Genomic DNA, 17800 nt, shown 5'->3' with positions numbered 1-17800 from the left:
TTTAATTCAGTCACTTCAAATCCATTACAATTTTAACTGCCTGGAGTTCAGCATTGCCAATGTAATTCTCACAACACAGCATGGGCAACCTTTAAAAGTTGTCATCATCAAAATTATTAATAATATAAATCAATTTTATTTCTACAGCCTGGTTTCACTTTTGCAAAGAGGATGACAACTCTCTTAAAAGTCAAGTGATCTTCCAGGGAGCTCCTGACCGAACACCTGCTGTAGATCTTTGTGATAGGGTTGAAGGAGTGTTAGAGCATTCACATCAGAGCAGTTTGTTTTGCTTTCTTGCATAGCTAGATAAATTTTCTCTCCTGGAAGGTGTTGAGATCACTGTGGTATCAATGTTTAAAGTATTTCACTTTTTATTTCATTCTGAATAGAATGGACAGATTGCAATTACAGCTTTTTCTTAGGGTAATACAGTGAAGCATCTCAGCTATGAATTTTATTTTTTTCCTCATTTACCATAAGGGAGAAAAGAATGCTTCTCATCCCACTGTGCAGCATAAGGCCAAAACACAGCACTCCAATTACATGCAGGTATCATGATTGTTTTCAGCTACTGTACCTGTTTTAGCAGGTACAAAACATGATCTTGTCAAATGAGTTTTGCATTTGTCTTGGACAACTCCATAAAAGAGCTGTGGTAAAACAAAAGTCCGAGTATCTGGCACTCCAGCCCTGTCCCTGCAACACCTCCCTAACATCATGAGGCTCTGTCTGCTCTAGAATTTCTCTTTCATTCCTTCTCTACCCTGCTTCAGAAGTCAGAATGTCTGACAGCTCAAGACAGCTTTGGAAACACTAGGACTGTGGTTGCTGTAATACTGAAATATAAAATTGAGATACTTCCAGTAATAGCTTTATGCACACCAGTTTCAAGAAGCATGTGGCTCCATGTTTATCTGCAGTTATCCTGTGTAAAAAGTAATAATGACACATAAAAATATCTTTAACACTGATAGTAATTCGGAATCTTACATTAATTTAACAGCTGTTTTCTGTGGAAAACGGTAAGGGTAATATTTTACATCTTTTTCTTTTTTTTTTTTTTTTTTTCCTAGCAATGGTGTTACTAACCAGTCTTTCTGCTGCAATACCAAACTGTGGGAAGATGAGAAGAATTATTTCTCTTTGCATCAGCATTTTACGTTGTGTGCAAATACAAATCCTCTCAGTTTCCTCTTAAAATAGTGGTTGGATCACGTTCGGTGGTTAATGGACAAGAACATAGGATTTTTGTAAGTCACATTTTACAGTATTAATATGAGCACGCATATATTTTTGAGCTATGAGATCAAAACTACCAATTGCCAAAGGGCATATTTTGGTGGAAAAAATTTGTAACTTTTCAATGCTTACATTTTTCTCTGCTAACACTTAATTTTTTATTTTTAAAGTTGCCCATTAAGATGTTTTTTATTTTTTGTGAGTTAATTGCTTTTGGTGTTCTCACTTTCCCCACACTGCATTGTGTTTCAGTCTAATATGGACTGGATTAAATTGTTATCAAAGGAAGGAGGTATATAACATGCAGTTTCTGTAGGAAAGAGTAAACTGTTTGCTTGACCCAGTTTTATGGAGCTATTTCTTTCTACAGAGATGGGATCACAGTCAAGGAAAAGGGACAAATGGGTTTGCTGAGAGTATTTAGGACCACTCAATGGGAATGAGATTATTATTGTAGTGCTTAATCCTGAAATAATCATAGACCATCTCATCAACCTTGCACCAGTGTTTGAGAGAGTTAAATATTCTAGCTACTTTGTGATATTAGTCTGAGATAATTTTCTATTGTTATAAACTTGAAGCTCTCCAGATAAATATAGAATATTTCTACCTGTGATCAATGTTTCAATGTTCTCATATATGTTGTGTGTTTAAAAAGATGATTCCCAACTAGTGGAAATGCATTTCTGAAGAAATACATCTTTTATGGGGCTTAAAATTAAAGTAAAGGTTATGGAAGCAACCATTTCACGTAATCTTTTTTGTGCAAGTCCTATAATGTTATCAGGCTTGCTTTTCCATCTGTTGGGTACAGTGTGGAAGAGTGCCCAGAAAGGGTGTTGTGGTGATGTAGTATCTGTCGTCACTGACGTAAAATGCATTTAATGATAGTGAAGTTACAAGTCATACTGTATGCAAATGGAATAAAATATATTCTCAGATCAGAATGTCTAATTTTTATAAACAGTAACATTTAGTTGCCTTTGAACAGGTATAATTGTCCCACTGTGTCTTTGTTTTCTTCAAGAGGTAAATGACAAACCCAAGCCTTTCTCCTGCTTTCACCTTTAGTCCTTATCATAAGCATAGAGCAAACAAGAAAAAAACCCAAATCCCACATTTGATCCATTTACTGGTTTCTCTTGTTAAAAATATGAAACCTCTTAAAGAAATTATTCAAGCAGTAAATTTGGCTACAGTTTAGCAAAGTGGCAAAAGTTTGAAATAATCTCTTGAGATGTTTGAACAGTTCCATTCTGTCCATGGGGTTTAACTCCGAAATACAGATTCCATGATTTAGATGGGAAATTGACATAATGGGTTAATTTATGCTCTCCTCAGTTCCAGAAGCCTGAACTGTCATTTTTTGCAATCATTAAAGCATTTGATTTCAGCTGTTAACTTCCACAAAAGTGGTTAAGTACTTAGAGCATGGGGAGATGCTACGGATGCATGAATTTATGGTATATTGAAAACTGAAGCTGTATGAGATAAGCTGTGTAGAAGCCTGAAAATTAATTGAATGGCTCATTGTTTCATAATCAAATGCACCACTTCACAGTAAAATCAAGAAAAACTCAATATTATCAAATGTATAGAAAACTGCTACAAGGATTAAAGCCACATTACAACCTTACATGTTCAAAAAATAATAAAAGATTCAATAAATTTTGAAGTAACTTTTTGTATAATCAGAAATTATATTAATTAATTAATATCTTTTAAGAGTTTTCATCTGCTTCCTTTTCTGAAACCTTGCATAATGCTTATTCATTTCCTTGGGCTTTTCTCTGCAGTCACAAGCACTCGAAACTGACAGCATTGCAGTGAGGATTTATTTCTTTTACCTGATCTTAATAATAAAAAAAACCCCAATGCCTCATGAAGAGACATATGAAATAGAGCCATCTGAGGGTGCTGTTCGACAACATAGTGAAGACAATCTAATGACACATGTGGGATGATTCCTGCAGAAACTGGGCTCAATGCTCCCCCTCTTTTCCACTGGTGCTTATATCTGCCTGACCAGACAGTGAATTTAGGAAACTACACTTCTCATTTATTTTGAAAAAAATTTTTTTGCTTGTTTAGGGAGGCACAATGCCTGAAATATTTCAGATGTTTCTGAGAAATGCCTTGGTCAGCAGCTGGTATGTAGGATGTCTGCGGAGAAGCTAAACTTAGTGTTCATTGAGGTGCTGGAGCATGTCCAGAAAAGGGCAATGAAATTGGTGAAGGGTCAGGAGCACAAGTCTTATGAGGTTTGGCTGAGGGAGCTGAGGTTCTTCAACCTGGAGAAAAGGGGGCTGAGAGGGGGGACCTTATCACTCCCTACAACTAACTGAAATAAGGTTGCAGCGAGGTGGGGATTGGTCTCTTCTCCCAGGAAACAAGTGACAGAACAAGAGGAAATGGCCTTAAGCTTCACCAGGACCTATTTAGATTGGACAGTAGGAAAAATTTCTTCACCAAAAGGGTTGTCAGTCTTTGGCATGTGCTGCCCAGGTAAGTGGTGGAGTCACCATCCCTGGAGGGATGTAGATGGTGTGTAGAAGTGGCACTTAGGGACATGGTTTCGTGGTGGACTTGGTAGTGCTAGGTTAATGGCTTTTAAAGGTCTATTCCAACCTAAACAATTTTATGATTCATGACACCCAACATGCCCCTGCATGTTGCTCAGTGCATTTCCAGGTGACTCCGAGCTATTGTATTACATACATCTGGTACAGTGAGTCCAGCTCTTCTGGGAAGAATTGAATGGTGTCTGTCCACATATTACACAGCAGATATCTACACTCACTATGTATTTACCAAAGACCAGAAGCATAGGATATTTGGGTCTCTGGTATGTAGTGATTGATTCTGACATAGTCATATGTGTCTTTGCTGGCACAGCTCAGGCGAAAATCAGGAAAGGCCAACGATCACTTGCATCTCAGCTTCTTGTTACACACATACTTTAAACTGTGTATTCTTCAGTACTCTGACTCCTGAACAGCAGTGGTGAAATTTGGTCCCTCGTATCTCAGCTGCTGATTATGCCACATGAGACATGTGAAGGCATTTTTGTGTTTAACTTAAGGTGAAATTTGGAGTTACACCAGATCAGATGTGCATGTGCATGCCTGACTGCAGCTCTGCCTTCCTCCCTTCACCCCTTTTAACAGTGTTCTCACCACCCTTCCCCCATGAAGGTCCATGATATGAATTAACTGAATTCCTCAGATTCTGAAGTCCTGACTACAAGCTTTCAGTGACTGGGAATTCTGCCATGCCATAGTGTTCTGAAGGGTGTAGGCAAACATGCTCCATGTACAGCACAGTCACTGAACTTTGAATATCAAAGGCCAGCACTTCTAGAGAGTTTGGGTTTTGCTTTGTTCATTTAATTAGTGAGAAAAACTTGGTTTGCTCAGCTTCAGCTTTCTGTTAGCATTCCAAATGAACTGTATCTAGTGGTGTTTTAAGCAGAAAAGTAAATTACGAGTTTATTGTAGACTAGATAGAAAACAAAAGTAATAGGCAAAATAGCTCACCTGATGTGTATTTGGAATTCCACCAGTGCACATATACGCTAAGTATATATGAGGTTGTGGGGGTTTTTTTGTCAGGATTGATGTTATCCAGGCATAATTAAGGGTAGCTCCACTAAATCAGCGGAAGTTAGAAATGCTTATTATAAGTTCATTAGTGTCTAGAATCATTAGAACAGTACGGTGTGATGTTAATGGCAGCAGAGGAATTCTCTGGGTGCACAGTAGATAAAGCCAAATATTTTACCAGCATTATACATATTTCAGAGCAACACAGATCAGTAGTTTTAGACAACACAGATAATATAGTCCAGACTGAATATAGTCCAAGAAATGCAGGCATGATTCTTTTAATCAAAAGGTTGTTTTAAATAAGCATTATTACTTTAACCTGATAGTGCTCACTTTTTAAATGCACCCAATGCAATGATAAATGCTGTTATTTTATTATGTGTCCATTTATATCTATTATGGCCTTTTTTGGATCAGCACTATGTACTGTCTCTTTGTGTTCTGCATGCACACTGAACACACCTCATTTTTGTGGATTTAAGTTCAGAAAACAGCACTGACATCAAGGCCCATTTGTAAGGCAGAAGCTGGGCTCTCCTGACTGAGTCTTCCCAGTGGCTCAGTGTAGTAAGGGTACTTCAAATGTGACTGGCAAACACTGACACACTGGATTCAGGGCACACATTCCACAGCCCAGTCTTATTGCCACAGCAATTACTAAATGCATGAGATCCCTCCATTTTTTTATACAAAACCATAAAAAATATTAGAAAATCTGCTTATTGTGGAAGAAGCCTAACTTCATGTCTCTTGTGACTAGTTATGGTTCTAATTCACATTAATGCCCTAAGCAGACTCACGCCAGTCTCTGTTTGGACTGTAGGTTAGGGGTTTCACTGGTGTTCCTGTGTGACAGCCTGGTCTGATGTCAAGACTCATCCTTTGATGCTGCCAAGGTACAAATCAGTGCTTTAATACACAGTCACCCTCAACTTGAATGCAGCAGAGGGACGCTGGTTACTGGTCAGGATCTCATTTTCCTGGTTTCTGCCTCCAGAACTCTACAAATGTTTTGTACAGTTCATCACTAGTTAGTGATTAGGGAGCAGATACCTAGAAATCAGACAGATATGTATAATTGTGGTGATGATACATCATCATATCCAGCTCACTTTGCACTTTATAGATTCAGCTCTTAGAGATCATGCCATGAACATCTCCACATCTCACACATGCCTTACTTACGCTGTTTGTTTAGTACTTCCCTTTAATAAGCCTGGTGGTTTTTTTTTTTTTTTTTGAGAATCAGATTCCCTTATTTATTTTGATCATTGTCATGAGTTTAATTAATTTCCTTCAGAAACCATCTCTCAATCACTGTCTTTGATCAGAAACGAATGTGTTTTTCTCAGCCTAAGCTCCAGTGATGAGATGCTAAGAAATATTTCCACATACTTACAGATCGGGAAGCGAGAGAGGCTACTTCTGTAAAAATCAATTCCTACTGCAAATACAGCACTCACCATGTTGCCAAGGCTTGCAGAGTGGAACCTCTGAATAGGTCAAAGCTGTTCACTTCATTCACTTCTCATACGGGAATTGTTTGGGCTTGTGCATTGCTGGAGCATAGGGCTGCCACAGCCACAGGTACACAGGTACAGAAAGGTACCCATATTCTGTCCCTGTGATGTTCTACAGCACCCAAAGTGACTGCAAGTCTGATCGCAGAGCTCCACCCCTGCAGTAAGCAGGTGTGGTACAGGTCAGGACTCCATGCTGTGCATGTGAAAGTTTGCACATAATTTTTCTCTGCAAATCTGGCTGCCACCCAATGGGGCTTTAATTCCAACCACTGGCTATTGTCTGTTATCAAGCCATATAGCCCCGTTCCTCTTTCTGTCCCCAAATTTAACAAGTGCAACTTAAAACTAGTTTGCTTGTTTTTTTTTCTTTCTGCTACTATGATGGAGATGTTCCAGAATCCTGCTTTGATGTTTTGAAGCCTTATTTTAATTATTTTTGGGCATTTTAGTTTGTACCTGTATTGTTCTTTACTTTAAATAACCTTCCATTTCCTTTTTTTTTTTTTTATCCCCTGATGTTATATTCCCTTCTTTTATATGTTTACACCAAGATGTTGCCAGAAAGATAGCCTTCTTCATCCCCTTAATTGTCCTAGCAGCACCTCCTGGTCCCTGGTCCAGTCTGAATCTATCTTTTTTGAACATATTTGACCAGGCCTCATCACTACAGGTTATGAAGATATTAATGCATTGCTTTCTCTGCATTGCAGGATCCTATGCCTTCTTCCACAGAAGTCTGATTGTATCATGTGACTGATACATCTAAATTTTCTTCTCCTTTGCTCTTATAGAAATTTATTTTGGCCCCTAATGTCACTTTGGATTATTCACTACAAAATTCCATCCTCTTTCTGTTACTGCAGTCCTCAAGGTCATGAAGCTCTTCCTGCGTGATACTCTTGTCCTCTTCTGTCTCAGTAGTACCTTCCAGTTTTGTGTTGTCTGCAGGTTTCACTCTCTCATTTTCTTCCTATTTTTTATGCCAAGGTCATCAATGAGAAGATTAAATAAAATTGTTCCCAGAGTGAATTTAGGAAACTCCATTAATAATAACCCTTTCTTCTGACAGACAACTCCACTTCAGTCAGTTTCTTATATGCTTTACAGTTCATATGTTAGTCTTGATTTTCATGTTAATTAGTGTTATACAAAATACATTCAGGAGCCCAGCAAGACTAGTGTCTATCTCTGTAAAGAACCTGCAATAATTTTATCAAATAAATATATCAAACAATTCTAGAATAACTTATCCATGATAAGTGGGTACTTTTATCCCACTTCTGATCCCACTTTATCTTTTATTAGGTTTTCCTTCCAAATGTGTCATAAAATCCTGATCACTATTCAACGCAGACATACATGCTTTGGCAGCTGCCTTGTTAATTTATTCCCTTTCTTGATTATATCTAAAAATTAATATTAAGGACTGATATCTCACTTTTACTGTTAATAAATTAAGCCCCAAATATTTGGTACTTCATTCTAAGTTAAAATGCTAAGAATTAAAACATAATAAATTATTTGATAATATTCTATTAATAATGATTGAATAGTGTTTCACAAATGTACAAATGTACAAAAAGGGGAAATATGAAAACAATGAAACAGCTATAAATGTTATTGTGGGTGGCATTCACACATTCTATAAACATTATTTAGCCAACTTCCAATTATGAAGCATGCTATCTCACCGTGGACCGTGCATGATAGCCTTTTTGCCCAATATGAATCAATCAGACTCAGCTGTGACATTGCACATCCTTAAAATAAATTTCAGCATGATGTGTTTTACATTCAGAACCAAATGTGAACTGCAGGTGACCCAAAGAGGAGGGGGTTAGAACAATTGGTAGAATGTTAGGATGGGACTTGAGCTGAAAATGTGTAGATTTGATGAAGAGCCTTACTGAAACTGATTGAACCGTACTTGCTCTTGTAATTTGATTTAGCTCATCACAGAGATTACACATAACACACAATCACATCTCAAAAGCAGCCAAAACATTTTATGATTCATGTGGAAATCAGAGACCCATGTACCTTAGGGCATTGGTTCACAGCCATTGCACAGGGAAGTGTCACCTAATATATCACCAGTATGGCAGTTTTTGCTGTCCTTTCCTATAAACTTGTCAAACACATACCAAATTGGTGTAACTCAGTTCTGTTGTGTTTGCAGGATTTGATACCATATTGTACAACTACAGGACACTGGAGTGTTTTATGGAGCAGAAATTAATGTATACTCTAAGATAAAGTAGTTATGATTAAGCAAAAGTCACAGCTGTTGGTGGCTCAGAGCTGATTTTGTGATAGTATGCCTGGGACACAGGATTACATGAAGTCGAGATTTCATAAAGATTAACCCAGACTGGAGGGGGAATCCACTGCCAAGACATATTACTGGAACTCCTCAGTCTTCAGTGCTACAGTTGGGTGATTATATAGAGATGTAAAATAAGAAATACAGCAAGGAAACTTTTTCTATGAGAAGTGAAAGGCAAAATTTAACATAAAACTTTTATTTGGTGCATTTGTAATTAGGCTTTACAGTGGTGCCTACCTTTCTCCTATGCACTGACTCTTTCAAAATGTGAATTCTAAGAATAGCATTGCCTTAAATGCTGGGAAATGAGCTGCATTGCAGGTTTGGTAAATTTGAAGGTTTTGTTCAGCCACTTAGTCATAGCTGCCCCCTCAAGTAAGCAGTAACAAAAGGACTTTTTTTTGAGAAGGTGGGACTAGAAAAAATATAATGACTTGAAACCATATCGGTCCTTTGTGTTTTATAAAAGAAGCAGACGTAAAAGATTTCCCATTGTAGAGTATCATCAAATGACTGAAGCCAATAAACTGTACATAATGATTTTGATTTCATGTAATCAGCAAAGCTCCATTGACTTTAATGGAAAAACATTGATTTGCACTAGTGGAAGAGTTGAGTGGACAGAGGGGCATTACCGACTGTCTTGTACATGTGGGTAATATCCCTGAAATAATTATCAAAAATAGAGGTTATTTAGGGTTGTAGCTCCATTCTGCAGTGCCAAAGCAGTCTTTAACAGTCCTAATGCAAAAAGTGCAAGGAGCACATTCCAGAGGAGCATCTGAATTTATTCCCTTTTTCCCCCTGTCCTGGGTGAAGATGCTTCACCAGTTCTAAGGCAAAGTTCCCTGTTCCACTCTTGGTATGTATTGCTTTGTGCACTTGTACAGTGTCTACCACAAGGCAGAAGGATAACAGGAAGACCTGACAACTCAGCAGCAATGAACAGGACTCTGAAAAACCTGCCTTTTGCATGGAGTCAAACATTGCCCTGATAGAAGTAGTTTTGGTGTCCATGTTTTATTCCATGTATCAGCGAGATTTGGCCCTACACATCACAGTTGCTGTGATAATTGTGGACAGATCTGAACATATCAGTTAGGCTAACACAGCTAACCTTCCCAAACCCAAACTAATGTTCTGGATTTATTTTTGTAGCTTGGGAAAAACAGATCTTCATCCCAGTGGGAGGACTGGAAACATCTCCCAGGCTGGTTCAACTTCTGTTTGCAGAGCCACCCATGTGTCCCAGCATTGCCTTTGGCCATGTGTAAAGTTATCTGTGAGGCTGGTTCACCTGTTCACCATCAGATCCACCCACTCAGATGCAAAAATCCCTAAGGCAAAAAGCGTGAATGTAGAAAAAGAACAAAATAAAGTCAAAGACCCGGTGCTTTCTTTCCTTCCCTCCACCACACATTGACCTGCTGGGACAAAAAGCATCTGTAATACTACTTGGTTCTTCTCTGAAGATCTGATCCTGCTACAGTGCTCAGTTCTTCTCGGAGGAGCTGATCCTGGACCTGCTCATGAACATTACAAGTATCTCTCTGACTACATGCAGTACAGGTCAATGTCTCAAATACCAAACACTTCAGTTCCCTGCATTGCAACACAAGCTTGTTTGTGCTCAAATACAGAATTACAGTTCTGGTTTCTGCCTACAAATATGTGACCTCTCATGGTATCATATTATCTTTGCCTTGACTGCAGGATATTGCAACTCAGTGAAGTGCTAATGGAGACCCAAATGTTATTTCATAAATTTTCATTACAGATTATAGCCTGGCCTGGCTAACAACATAAAGTTGTGCAGGCTAGAGGTTGATGGACAAGTGCTTTTGTTGTCTGTAGCCATTCATGCTTTGTGCAGCTATCCCAGATGAATTTGTGCTGAGATGGGCTCAGTGTGTTTGCCTGATGGTGCATCCTGTCCATCAGTGAAAACCACCACACTACTCTAAAACATTACAGCAGGAGCCATTTGAATTTTTCCTGGTGTGCCCACTGGATTTTCCCAGCAGGTGCCTTATTGTAATGTACCTGAAGCACAGGTTGAAATAATTCATTAGTAATGCCATGAGAGGTTTCCTGATTGGTTTGAGCCTGCCTAAAACTGCACTGCTGATGAAAAGCTGATGAAGTGTGTTGCCCTTAATGATCTCCCTATGTTCCTATCATGCTGGCTCAAGTGAGCTTCCTGGAAATTGATCCTGCAAGAAAAGCAGGTAAATTGGGTCAGTTCTCTCATCTCTCTGCTCCTGGGGCTGCACCGAGGGAGCACTGGGACAGCAGAGAGAGTAGGGGGCATGTCAGGGAGAGACATGAGGTTCCCTCCAGCAGCAGCATAGCCTTTGATGGGTGTCCTGGTTTCAGCTGTGATGGAGTTAATCTTCTTCCTAGTATCTGGTACAGTGCTGTGTTTTGGATTCAGTATGAGAATAATATTGATAACACACTGATGTTTTGGTTGTTGCTAAGTGGTGCTTACTCTAAGTCAAGGACTTTTCAGTGTTTCGTGCTCTGTCAGTGAGGAGCTACACAAAAAGCTGGGAGGGAGCATGGCCAGGGCAGCTGACTAAACTGGCCAAAGGAATGTTCCATACCATAGAATGCCATGCCCAGTATGTAAACTGGGTCAGTTACCTGGAAGGGTGCCAAGTGCTGCCTGGGGACGGGTTGAGCATCGATCAGTGGGTGATGAGCAATTATATTGTGCATCACTGTTTTTTTTTTTCTTTGAGTTCTATGTTTCTCTCTCTTTTTTTATATCCCTTTTAATTACAATTATTATTATAATACTTTACTTCGTTTCAATTATTAAACAGCTCTCAACCCAGTGGTTTTACCTTTTTCTGATTCTCCTCCCCCCCCACCGACTGTGTGGTACTTAGTTGACAGCTGGAGTTCAGTGATGACGAGCTTAATCCAAACTGCACTCTGTGGTTGTTTCACATTCAACTTCTCCAGATCCAGAAAGATGGTGTGGTGAACCAGACAGAACTGGCCTGTCTGGAAGCATGGGCTGCAGCTCAAGTGCTGGTGGTCACACACTGGGAATCAGTCATTCAGTGCAACTATTATGATTGACCTGCACATCTTGGCTGTTTGCAGTGAACACCATCAGTCAAGTCAAGCTGTCTCAGGAGATGGTAACTCAAAAACAGACAGCTGGAAGTAAAACTGCAGTGAAGCCTAACAGTGAGTGCTTTGTGTGGTTCCATTTTAGCCCATGCCTCTTATTGCAACAAGCTGTCCAACACGATTTAAAATTAACATTTGCATCTCCATAGCTGTTAAGTCAGGAAAAAAAGAAGCAAGAAGGTGATATTCTTGGCCAGCCAATGTCCAATTTTATTTTTTTTCTGACTACCCCCCAAGCCAGTTCTAGTGCCTCTGGTTCTGAAAATACTACAGAGAGAAAGGAACACATTTGGATGCAGCATAGAATTTTTTTTTTTTTTTGCTGGACCTCTGAGCAAGCAGGCATTTGAGATTGTAAGTGAAACATAAGATGTGTCTTAGGGTAGCTGCTCCCATATAACTGTGCTGTAATATGAATGTCACAACAGATTACCTTGGAGAGAGAAGCAGCTTTGGTTTTGAGTCAGACATCATATTAGAAAAGGTGCTCCTGGCCATTAAATAATGTCTCAGCTGATTGGTGGTTTAATGGTGGTTGATGGCATCTATCAAACTCAGCTTTTTCTCTGATAAACATATGTCAGAAATAATGAGTTTGGGTTTTTTTCTTGACTTTGATAATTTTGAATGACACTACTTTTGTCAGAAAATCTTTAGGATGCTGGTCAGTACGGCTCACTTGATACATGTAGGAAGATAAAGAACACCTGGTTAGTGTTTGGCCAGCTTGTGAATGTTGCATCGAGCAGAGCATGTTAGTGGTAATCACATTTTCTCAAGCTGTAAGTGATGCTCTACTACTATTGGCATTGATAGGATGTGCTAGGAGACATCCAAGATTTTCAGGGGAGAACTCAGAACACTGTGGCTACAGACATGAAAGAGGGCAACAGTGAAATTCAAGTGACCAAGAAGCCAGTGAGGAGAGGAATAGGAGAACAAAAGGCTGAATCTTAGACTGAGAGTAACAAGACACAAAAATGGCATGAGCTGGGACTGATTACACGGAGGACCTGAAGGTTTGGGACTGAGCGGAGAGCAGTCATTTTGTAATGAGCTGGAGAGACAGACAGTTGCCCTCAGTCAAAACCAAAGGAAACCAGGGCGTGGAATGGGGTGGTCTAACAAAACAAACAAACAAACAAACAAACAAAAAAAAACCCACCAAACAAACAAACAAAAAAGACAGATTGGAAGGGAAATGAGTATTAGGAAGGAAAAATGCTAATTATTAAAAAAAAAGAGGGGAAAATAATTAAAAAGAAAAAAGGTACTAGGAGAAAAGGAAGTAAGATAGCAGGGGAACAAAAGACAAAGAATAGTCCCAAACAAAAGGTATCTACTGAATACGGCAGAAAGTGTCATTCAGTCTGTTCTGATAAAATAAGCAGCACTCTGCAGTCCTTCCTGATACCCATTATTGTACCAGTGACAAGACATGACAAGAGCTGCTTTGTCTTCCCTGCCTGGTGCTGTCCTGCTGGGGCAGAGCTGGCCTTTGAGGAATGATGTGTATGAGGTCAGTGCTAGCAAATCTGCTTTTTATCCTTGGTCACACTTTCATCAACAAGGCTTTATTTATACTGAGTGTTTTTTTCTATTTTACTAGTCCCTAGCCCTGACAAGAATCATCAGTGGTAGTCCTGATGAAAGCACTACTGTAAATGGCCTCCTGGTATTTTTACCTCAGACTCATCAACATCTGATGTGAAAAGAGTAATAAATTTGTTTTGGAGAAGTCTCCCAAATGCTTTTACCACTGCAGTTACTGACTGACAGAGTTAAGACCACGGGGAGGCTGATATCCCAAAGCATTCCTATTGCCCTCCACAACCCACGGATTAAACCAGGCAGCATTAAAATTAAAAACCTGAGAAGCAACATGAGAAAAGAATTCCCCTGTTTTCAGCTTCGATGTCACCAAAAAGGTTTTTCTCTTTTGGTTCTAATAATAAATTCTGTTACAATAAAAAATTTCATGCCAGTATTTCGTGCAAGTAAAACCCTTAGTCTGGAGCAAAAGTGAAGCAGGAAATTCTGTCCTTCTCTTAAAAAAAGACATATTAAGAATTGGGAAGAATGATAAAAAAGGATTCTCTCAGAATACTCTCTGAAGTACTCCACATTTCAGCTGGTTTATAAAGAAGAAGGGACTGGAGTATAGGAAAAGACATGAGTTCAATTGATTTAAATCCAGAGTAGAAAGCTGAAATGCTGATCAGTCTGTGGCTAATTTATAAGCATTTCTATGCATCCCTGTGAACCAGGGAAAGAGAAAACCTCTTTATAGGCTCTTTCCTGGACAATCCTAAAAGAACTATAGGAAATGCAGTCTCCTCTTACATCCTTTTTTAAAGAAGAATTTGTGTAGAGCAGTGATTGCCTACATTCTGTTTTGGAAATATGATGGTTAGATTAATAACAGTGCACAATCCAAAGAAGAAGAAAACTTTCAAAAGGTTCAGAGCTCAGAATAAATGAATTTTGCATGTGTGTACATGTATAATATATTCTTTCCCTTACAGCTTCTTGGCAGTAGTTCGTGGCACTGGTGAAAAATGAGGCTTTAGATAGTTCCACTCTCTACATCAGTGTGGCTGTATATGGACATTAAGTCATTCATGGCAAACAAAGACAATGTCTATAATGCCATGTAAATTAATTTTAAAAAGAAAGAATCTGATTCTTTCCAAAGGGAAGAAGTGTGATGAACTGCATTACAATATATATGCATATATATAGTCAGCATCTGGTGCAAAGAGGCCAGGATTTTTAAAAATACGGAGTGAACCTTTTCAGGATCCCTGCAGCCTGAATAGAAATCCACACATTCTTATTATTTGCATATGGCCCCATTATGCTTTGGAATTCACAGAAGTCTATTCCACACTGAGAAACATATTTTTTTTTCTTTTCTAATGGAAATTACTGTTCTTCAGCATATCTGGAAGTTCCTAGCACACACTATACTATGTTTCTCTCTCTTCTCTATATTATACATTTTCCCCTCTTTGTTCTTTTAATCCTATAGCTCACATCCTCTCTCAGTTCCTAAAGAAATACGATCAGTTTGAGAGTAATCATTTGCTGTAAAGTGATCTATCTCCATAAGAGGTAAAAGGCCTCTATTGCTAACTGAGTTTTTTAGACAGGTTTTATAACATGGTTTTGAAGGTTTTTTCTCATTCAGCCTTAATCTTCTGAAAAATTACACATAAAAATTCTAGCTTTACTTAGAAATAAAGGTAAATGTTTAAATTATGTAATTAGCTCCTCTACCACCAAAAAAAAAAAAATAAAAAAAAAATCGCAGCTTGAACGATCTGGTTCCTTAATATAGTTTCAGTTAGCAGCAGTAGAGAAAATTTAAATGAAGTACGTAAGGAAATAAAGTATTTTCATCTCAAAGATGAAACAAAAGGAGGAGTAAATCCATCACTGACATACAAAAAAGATGGTCTTGCTGACCACAGTTTGTCTGCAAGATGCTGTATTTGAGCTTCACATGAACAGTACATGAGGTTGTTTAAAGGAAAAGAGAGTAATTAGGTATAGAGAGGGAAGTCGAGAAACTTCTCAAAAAGAAAAAAGTGCATGAAGAATAGTTCCTCACACTTTTAAGAAAATACCAGCCGATGAAATATCAGAAATACAGCTCTTCCGTACAACACCCACATCCATTGAATTGCTCTTTGATGAGTCATAAAGTACAGGTAGTACTATATGACCTGATGCCATGGAGTGGAAAGCCTTTAGATCTCTGCAGTGATTCTCTGATAAAAGCCAAATATTTCTTAAGTTGTGTGGCTTCTAGTTTTTCAGGGATGTCACACACAAGCACAAAAGAACTGCTACTGGCTGGGTAATCCTCGGCTGAAAAGAACTCCTAAAAATATGTATATAGCACCATCTACTGACATTATGGGTCTTTGCAGGTGGATGTTTTTAAGAACATCAAAGACCTATGGGTTACAATAGTGTAGCCGAGTTCTCCTAACTGGCACAGAATCGGTTCCTCTTTCTAGTTTCAGCTCTGTAAACTCAGGAGAATGCTGATCTTTGCTTCAAGAGTTTAGCAGCTGAAAAAAACATGGTATCTGAATAGAAAAAAAAAGAGGAAAAAAGGGAGGAAAAATAAGACCAAAAATGAGTAGCTGGCTGAATGAGTCCAAGTGTGTCCTGGAGCAAAAGTTAGATGTAGTTAGTAAAGGGAATAATTTCTCAATATGTCATTTGAAAGCACCAAGACTATCCTTTCTTTTGGCCTCAGAGTCGTGCATCCTCCTTTGGGCCATCCATACAGTTTATCAGAGTCAATGCAACTCACTGTTAAAACAGTTTCCCCTTCTTCCTTCTCTGTAATTTTTCTGCTGGTGAGACAAGTTGACAGGAGTCAGGGCCTGCTGAAGATCAGAGCTGGTGTAGACAGCCAGGTGTGTGGAGGAAGGTAAGAATGTGGTGGTACCAAAGGGCTGTCAGATTGCCTCAGTTACAACATGTAATTTCATTCTTCCTCGGTTATATTTAGTTCATTGATTTGGTTTATTATTGCTATGTAGACACAGAGGAGAATGTGCAAACAGCCAAGATGGAAACTCCTTAGGTGAGGTGATTCTGCAGCTGCCAAGCAGGTTTGTCAAACTGAGTCTTGACAGAAGAGAACTGAGAAGAGGTAGTGTCCCCATGGCATATATGATCCGTGTCTCAGCTGCTGAAGCAGAAACAGCACGCAGCAAACATTGCTTTGCCAGCAGGGAGGAGCATGGGGAGAAAAGCAGGGCAGGGGCATGGAGCTGCGATAAGTTGATCAGGGCAGGACAAAAGATTAATATCGTGGATAGTACTGCTGTTTAGCAGTTTTGGTATCTACTTTTGGTATCAACTTTTAGAGCCACAATACTGCTGATGTTTTGGAGTATCACAGAATCATAGAATGGCCTGGGTTGGAAGGTACCTTAAATATCATCTAATTTGAACCCCCCTGCCATGGACAGGGACACTTCTCACTAGACCGGAACCATCATGAGCCTCCAAAGCATGACCAGACTGCTCCCACAGCCGCACTGGAAAGCCATATAACCTTATTTTTTTTGTAGATGCAACTGAGATGGTCATCCTGCTGAATTCAACCCGGGAAAAAAGAATTGTCTTTTTATTCCCTCTGAAGCCTTTTCTCAACTCTTTGACCTGGGTTCTTTGGTCCTACTGAAATGCATCAACAATAAATAATACACATTGAAAAAGCAAACTCAATCTGTCACCAAATTTTATTTTTGTGGAATGGCAGTAGGATACTGAGCCCATATTATACATAGAACAGGATGTGAATGCATGCAGGTGAACCCCCGGAAATCATTTTCTTCTGTGACTATCTTTACCCCTTCAGCATGTCAAGGCCAGTGTTTAAACAGGTCACATACTCTTTCTCAGTACCTTGTAAAATATTTTTATTTTTCTCAACCCCATTAGTAAGTCAGTATTTTCGATGTTGTTGCATGTGTCTGTATAAAGACAGAGTACATACAGGAAAATTGTTTTACGAACAGCTTTTGAAATTATTTACTAAATGCATATTCAAGTACCTCTATCCACAGCAATAAAAACAATTTCCAAGAGACAATTTCTGAATTCCAAAGTACACTACTTAGAAAGTAGTACAGAGCTCAGAAAACTTTATCTTCACTTATCTTGAAGCTGCATCAGCACCATTTCTCAAGGTGTAGTTTCCTGATTGACTTAATTCCATCTAAATTCACAGTGCTACTGTGGCAAGTGGTGGTCCTGTCCCACTAGTTGCTTGTGTCACTAACTATGGGCTTGGCTGTGGAACCAACTAGGATGGAAACTTCGAATTTGTTGCAGGATTAATTTGCAGGTGGACTAGTGCTCTCCACTGTCTCGACTGCAGCCCCCTGTAAGGGCTGATGTCCATCTGCCCGCATCCCTCGGCAACGCCGAGA

Source organism: Empidonax traillii, unplaced genomic scaffold (genome assembly GCF_003031625.1).
Source record: "Empidonax traillii isolate 1590-97213 ecotype Southwest subspecies unplaced genomic scaffold, ASM303162v1 scaffold278:size663781, whole genome shotgun sequence".
NCBI lineage: Eukaryota > Metazoa > Chordata > Aves > Passeriformes > Tyrannidae > Empidonax > Empidonax traillii.
Note: the sequence above shows the minus strand (reverse complement) of the source record.